This window comes from Capricornis sumatraensis, chromosome 1, assembly GCF_032405125.1.
Source record: "Capricornis sumatraensis isolate serow.1 chromosome 1, serow.2, whole genome shotgun sequence".
NCBI lineage: Eukaryota > Metazoa > Chordata > Mammalia > Artiodactyla > Bovidae > Capricornis > Capricornis sumatraensis.
Window position 1 is genome coordinate 117,316,528 of NC_091069.1, and position 8,012 is coordinate 117,324,539.

Consider the following 8,012-nt stretch of genomic DNA (forward strand, 5'->3'; position numbering starts at 1 on the left):
TAATGTATTCACAGGTTCTAGGGATTAGAACGTGGACATCTGTGCCGGTGTCATTTTTCTGTCTACCATATGATTCCTTGGACTCTGCTTCTTGTCTTTTCTTATTGGCTAATATAAAAGTTATATAGAATATAAAGGGTGATCTCTTCCTGTGGCCTTCTCCCCCTGACCCCATCCTTTCTACACCTCACACACTCTTATCTCTACTTGCCTAACTGACCCCTGTGTGTGCATGCTAAGTCGCTTTAGTCATGTCTGACTCTGTGACCCTATGGACCGTAGCTCGCCAGGCCCCTCTGTCCATGGGATTCTCCAGGCAAGAATACTGGAGCGGGTTGCCGTGCCCTCCTCCAGGGGATCTTCTGCACTTAGGGATCAAACCCATGTCTCTGCATCTCCTGCATTGACAGGCAGGTTCTTTACCACTAGTGCCACCTGGGAAGACCAAATGTCTCCCAGGTCTGACATTTTCTGGCTGGCTTTTCTCATCATCCATTATTGACTATATTTTTGAGTTCAAGGCACATCTTATACTTTGTCTTTGGACAAGCTATTCTTAATTTGTGAGTTACATGGTTAAAATGTAGAGAGTTAATCATAGCAAGTGATTATAATAAGCTTTCTTTTGGTTTCCCACTATGAGTAAGGGAAACTCACCCTTCTGCTTGGTGTTATGGTGTGATAGTTGCTCTTCTTAAAATTTCAGGGCTAGCTTCTGCATCTCTCTATTTTTCAATTTTCTTTTTCTTTTTTTTAACCACAATAAGAACAATGTTAGAAATGGCTTATGAGGAAGCTTGGGTTTCCCTGATGGTTCAGACAGTAAAGCATCTGCAATGTAGAAAAAAAAAACCACATGTGATCCCTGGGTCAGGAAGATCCCTTGGATAGGGAATGGCAACCCACTCTAATATCCTTACCTGGATAATTCCATGGACAGAGGAACTTGGGGTGGTACAGTCTATGGGGTCGCAAAGAATCTGACAAGTCTGAATGACTAATACTACTCTTACTATGAGGAAACTTACACAGCCAGAGACTATGAGAAGCAGTGACATAGTTTTAAATTTTTACAGGGTTTGCAAAGTACTTAGAATCAAGGAGATTATCTTTATTTGCATTTAGAGGAAAGGTTAGTAGGGAAAATTTTTTTTTAAAGAAAAAAAGCCTGTCAAATAAGCCATTACTTGTGTGAAAACAGTGAAGAAGCTTTTAGCTTTCACTTACAAAGATGAAGATTAGGTGAAAATTTCACAAGTCTCAAAAACACACATTGATTTCACAGCTGAAGAATTTTTCAGTGATTTGGGAATGTTTTGTTTTACAATTTAAGTATTTTTTTTCCATTCTACTAGAAAACTGGGTTTACAGTAAATGGGGAAAATGACCTAAATATATTTTCATTTTAGAAAATGATACCAAATTTCTAAAATGGCAATCTGAACAATTTGGTTATATTCCATTGTAATTACAGATAATACTCATTTTTCTTTAGTTTTTATTTAATAGGCAAAACAATATTTATTCTTACAAATTAAGTTTTTAACCCTTACATTTGTTGTGGACAAAATTTGACCTACCTGGAATGTTTACATTTTATTAGTATGATAAACCAGTTTCAAGGTTTTCTAAAATAAACAATATTTCAATGAAAAGTGATCAATGAAAAAAGTGATGAAATAACACATATTTTCATGGCTTTTGAAAAATTTTCATTTTTAAAAACAGGTCAGGCTATCAGTTGGAACATTATACCTACCATAACAAGTTTTAGATGAAAAATGTGGACTTTTTTTTTTTTTAATTACTCTTGAGCTAAATTATCTAGCTCTAAGAGTAAGGCCAAGTTTCATATCCCAATCAGGTGGAAGAATAATAATGACTTTCAGTTTATTTTGCCAATAAACAGCAATTTAGAAAAAGGTATGGAAATAATGGAAATAAATGTCTCAACATGAGCTCTCAGAAACATACTCATATAATTTTGTCCCTCCAGTAAAAGAATTCTGTTTGAGGGTGTGGTGCATATATGATTTAGTGAAAGTTTGAAATCCTGTATTTTGTATCTCTAAAGTATTGGAGAATAGTTAGAGCAATCTGTGGTATTCATTTTAGCTTTTCTTCTAAGGATCAAAACTGAACCACCAATTTATGATGAGCTCTTAGGCATTCAGATGTATTTGGTTTTCCTTGGTTGGTTCAGTTGAGTGGATGGAATTGCACTGGAATTGCCATTGAGTGGGTGGAATTATTATTTGAATCCAAGAATACAATATGGTTTAAAAGCATTTGAGTGAATAAGTCACTTTAGTAATTCCTGTTGCTCTGAAGTTCCCAGCCAGCTATTTGTAAAGTAACCTGCTTGCAACATTGGCAACAAATTTAATTAGTAAATATTTGCTTATCTGACAGATCCAATGTGCTTTTTCTTTCTTTTAAAAATTTATTTATTTTATAGTTGAAGGATAATTGCTTTACAGAATTTTGTTGTTTTCTGTCAAACCTCAACATGAATCAGTCATAGGTATACACATGTCCCCTCCCTCTTGTCCCATCTCCCTCCCCAATCCACTCTCTAGGTTGATACAGAGCCCCTGTTTGAGTTCCCTGAGTCATACAGAAAAATAAGGAATGCTTCACAAATTTCTGTGTCATCTTTGCACAGGGGCCATGCTAATCTTCTCTGGATCATTCCAATTTTAGTATATGTGCTGGTGAAGTGAGCACCCAATGTGCTTTTGACAAGTATAACATATTAGGAAGAAAAAGACTTTTATTCAGAAATGTTTCTACCCAGTTTGAAACATAGTCAAGCTTTCTGGGCTCTGGACTGAAAATGCTTAATGTGGTCACTGAATGTGTCAGGACTCATCTCAGAGGTCCTAGAGTTTTCAGAAATCTGGGAGCAGAGAACAGATAAGATATGATATGAAATGTATAAAAAAAGAATGGAAAAGGCAGTCCTTTATTTCTTAAAACATTGACATGAATTTTACTTAAAGAGCTGATGTTTGAAAGAGACTCATGGACACAGAAAACAAACTTACAGTTACCAAAGGGAAAGATGGGAGGGGAGAGGGATAAATTAGGAGGCTGGGATTAATTTATATACTCTACTATGTGTAAAATATGTAAGTAACATGGACCAACTGTATGGCACAGGGAACTATACTCAGTTAAAGTAATAACCTATAAGAGAAAAGTACATATGCAGAGTACATCATGAGAAACGCTCGGCTGTAAGAAGCACAAGCTGGAATCAAGATTGCCAGGAGAAATATCAATAACCTCAGATATGCAGATGACACCACCCTTTTGGCAGAAAGTGAAGAGGAGCTAAAAAGCCTCTTAATGAAAGTGAAAGAGGAGAGTGAAAAAGTTGGCTTAAAGCTCAACATTCAGAAAACTGAGATCATGGCATCTGGTCCCATCACTTCATGTCAAATAGATGGGGAAACAGTGGAAACAGTGTCAGATATTTTTTTGGGCTCCAGAATCACTGCAGATGGTGATTGCAGCCATGAAATAAAAAGATGCTTACTCCTTGGAAGGAAAGTTATGACCAACCTAGATAGCATATTCAAAAGTAGAGACATTACTTTGCCAACTAAGGTCCAGACGTCTAGTCAAGGCTATGGTTTTGCCAGTGGTCATGTATGGATGTGAAAGTTGGACTATGAAGAAAACTGAACGCTGAAGAATTGATGCTTTTGAACTGTGGTGTTGGAGAAAACTCTTGAGAGTCTCTTGGCCTGCAAGGAGATCCAACTAGTCCATCCTAAAGGAGATCAGTCCTGGGTGTTCATTGGAAGGACTGACATTGAAGCTGAAACTCCAGTATTTTGGCCACCTCATGCGAAGAGTTGACTCATTGGAAAAGACTCTGATGCTGGGAGGGATTGAGGGCAGGAGGAGAAGGGGACGAAAGAGGATGAGATGGCTGGATGGCATCACCGACTCGAGGGACACGAGTTTGGGTGTACTCCGAGAGTTGGTGATGGACAGGGAGGCCTGGGGTGCTGCGATTCATGGGGTCACAAATAGTCAGACACGACTGAGCGACTGAACTGAACTGAACTGAACTGAACTGAATGTGTAAGAGGAACATAGGCAGCACAGAGAGGGGTTTTTTCACGTGTGCCTCTGTGTTATGCTGCAGTAATGAGAAGAATCTAAATCACATTTCCTGTAATGTCCCAAGACTGAATGTTATATGTTTGACTAAAAAAAAAACATGTTGAGAAAAAGAAACCAAGATGTCTTTTATGCTAAGGAATGGGACTTTGAGACACACTTCAGAGAACAATGTGGGTGGGGAATTTTTTAAATGAATTATCCACCTGCAACGTATTCAGAAAATTTTTGATCAAGACAGTCCTTTGAGTTTTAGTAACACATGGGATTTCACACTTTCTCTGAGCAATTTGAGTTTCCTTCTCAGAATCTTTTAACTGCTTAGCTTGAATTGTATCGTGTCATAAAATGAAAAATTTATGGGCTCAAATGTGAATTTGTCCTTTAAAAAAGGTAGGAAAATAATCTTATAAAAATTATTTTAATTATATTTTTATTATGAAGTAAAAATATTGCATAAGGTTTGAAAATTCTTATTAAATGTTGTACTCAATGGAAAAATTTTTTTAAATAGATAAAATAGATTCTAGTACACCACTGTTCCATCCATACTTGAGATTATGAATTAAAATATACATATTATAGAAGATAGATGATCAGAAATGGTATTTTAAAGTTAATTGATCAAAGTGCATCTTATTTGTGTTATTAAAAATTCAAGTATAAGAAACTGTATTCAGAATTGAGAGAAAAACATAAGACACCAAAGAAATCATTGGTGAAAAATGATTTACTATCAATACAAAAATCAAAATCATAAAATTTAATGGATCTTATCCTAGGAAACCTTTTTAAAGAATTAGTGTTAAGAAGTTAAAGCATAAGATAAATTAGTTCTTTTCAATTAATATTAAAGAATGTACTTAGTATAAGCCAGAGCTTTGTTACATAAAAACGTGGGTTAGTGTAGAATATCATAGCTTAAAGGAGAATAATAGACATTTTTGATATTGCTTCTGTGTATCTCTTTCTAAAATTCCATTGAAAGGAAGATGCTTCTGTGGGTATCAGGCAATTATATTGTTAACTTAAATATTTAGAAAAGATGACTTGGATGTTACTAATGAACAAGTTTGAAAGTGCTTGATCTTACAACAATTAGCATGAGTCAACATGGATTTTTGATCAATCATTCCGATCAAATGAATTGACTTTTTAAAAATGGAAATAATCATAGTCATAGGTAATCCCATTCAAGAAAATAGAAACAAAAAAAAAAACCAAAAAGAAAAACAAACCCCAAAAATACCACCTGTCTAGACATAATTGCTTTTATAGTTGCTATTTGATTTTAGAATTCCTGGAATATAGTAACAGCACCTACTATTTGCTGGGCAGCTACTTTATGCCAGACACTTTTCTAGAAACCTTTCATTACTTCTGATTAAATTCTCAAAAAGTCATGGGGCCGTTATCCTCATATTACAGATTAAAAAAATGGTGTCTCGGTTTAAATGGCTTGTCCCAGATTATACTGTAAGTGGCAGAGGTGGAGTTGAGATATGTCTTTTTCTGAAACCTCTGTTTCCTGCCTCAACCTTGGACTGCCTCACCCAAGGTCAAAGACAACACTGGGCCTAGGATGACCAATTCTTTCTGTTGTCCCATGAAAGAGGGATTTGGAATGTGGGACTTTCAGAGCTAAGCTTGAGAAAGTCTCGGGCAAACCCAGGTGAATTGGTTATTGTATCTGTAGGCATGCTCTTCTGACTAGTGCACACTTAGGAAGGCCATACTGCTGTGTTAGAAGCTTCCTATTCCTGTTAGATTATCTGCACTGGTGAGGCCATTTCTTTAACCAACAGGAGAAAACCAGAGAGCTACCTGCCAGAATAGTTGGATAACTGTGTTGACCAGCTCTTAACACACAGGGAGAACTGAGCTTGCTATCTATCAATCAACCCCGACTTTTAGCATAACTGCAGAGCTTTCAGCTAAAATTGGTTCAAGACATATTATCATAAATCTCTAATGTAGGACAAAAGGGAGCAAAAAAGATGAAAGCAAAAATTTATAAATTTTAAAACGAAGTCTAGCATATACTTTTCAAGTACAGTTCATAGAAAGGATCAATTACTAGACAAACTTAAAGCAAAACAACAAGAACAATAACAGCAACAGGAGAAAGATGTATTTTCATCCTTTGTGTTTAATTCAAAGAGAATCAGGGTGTTCTCTGATTAAAATGCTCTTTCATTTTTCATTTTTATTTTTAATAGAAGTATAAGTTACAATGTTGTGTTAACTTCAGTGTACAGAAAAGTGATTCAGCTATATATGTATATTGGAGTGGGTAGTCATTTCCTTCTCCAGGGGGTCTTCCCAACCCAGGGATCAAAGCCAGGTCTCCTGAACTGCAGATAGATTCTTTACCATCTGAGCCACCAAGAAAGTCCATAAATACCATGCATATATTCTTTTCCATTTAGTTTAGTCGCTCAGTCGTGTCTGACTCTTTACAACCCCGTGAACCACAGCACACCAGGCCTCCCTGTCCATCACCAACTCCCGAAGTCCACCCAAACCCATGTCCTTTGAGTCGGTGATGCCATCCAGCCATCTCACCCTCTGTCGTCCCCTTCTCCTCCTGCCCTCAATCTTTCCCAGCATCAGGGTCTTTTCAAATGTGTCAGCTCTTCACATCAGGTGGCCAAAGTATTGGAGTTTCAGCTTCAACATCAGTCCTTCCAATGAACACCCAGGACTGATCTCCTTTAGGATGGACTGGTTGGATCTCCTTGCAGGCCAAGGGACTCTCAAGAGTCTTCTCCAGCACCACAGTTCAAAAGCATCAATCCTTTGGTGCTCAGCTTTCTTCATAGTCCAACTCTCACATCCATACATGATTACTGGAAAAACCATAGCCTTGACTGGATGGACCTTTGCTGACAAAGTCATATCTCTGCTTTTTAATATGCTGTCTAGGTTGGTCATAACTTTCCTTCTAAGGAGTAAGCATCTTTTAATTTCATTGCTGTAGTCACCATCTGCATTGATTTTAGAGTCCAGAAAAATAAAGTCAGCCACTGTTTCCATTGTTTCCCCATCTATTTCCCATGAAGTGATGGGACTGGATGCCATGATCTTCATTTTCTGAATGTTGAGCTTTAAGCCAACTTTTTCACTCTCCTCTTTCACTTTCATCAAGAGGCCCTTTAGTTCTTCTTCACTTTCTGTTGTTAAAAGATGTTGAGTATAGTTCCTGGTGCTATACAGTCGGCCCTTGTTGCTTACTTATTTGATATAAAGTGGTGCTGTGTGCTTAGTCACTCAGTTGTTTTCCACTCTTTGTGGCCCCATGGACTGTAGCCTCCCAGGCTCCTCTGTCCATGGGGATTCTCCAGGCAAGAATGCTGGAGTGGGTAGCCTATCCCTTCTCCAGGAGATTTTTCCCACCCAGTAATTGAACTGGGGTCTCCTGCATTGCAGGTGGATTCTTTACTAGCTGAGCTACCAAGGTATGTATATTTTAATCTCAAATTTCTAATTTATCTCTCCCCACCCCTCACTAGCCCCCTTCCCCCTACCCCTACTATCCCCTTTGGTAAGCATGAGAATGTTTTCTATATTTATGAATTTATTTGTTCAATAAATTGGATTGTATCATTTTTTAGATCCCACATATAAATGAAGTATATATTTCTTTTTTACTTCATTTAGCATGATAATCTCTAGGTTCAACCATGTTGCTGCAAATGACATTATTTCATTCTTTTTTATAGTTGAGAAATATTGTTGTATAAATACATTGCATCTTCTTTATCCATTCGTCTGTCAATGGACATTTAGGTTGCTTCCACTGCTTGGCTGTTGTCAGGAGTGCTGCAATGAGCATTGGGCTACATGTACCTTTACAAGTTAGGGTTGTTGCTGGATAT

The 8,012-nt window shown here is 37.2% G+C and overlaps 1 non-coding gene across 1 annotated transcript; it reads right to left on the reverse strand.

Annotated features, from left to right (window-relative positions):
• Positions 1-2,620: 2,620 nt before the first annotated feature.
• On the reverse strand, positions 2,621-2,727 carry LOC138093381 (U6 spliceosomal RNA). The gene has a single exon (XR_011146085.1). It is a non-coding gene; the product is annotated as a U6 spliceosomal RNA (small nuclear RNA).
• Positions 2,728-8,012: the final 5,285 nt, after the last annotated feature.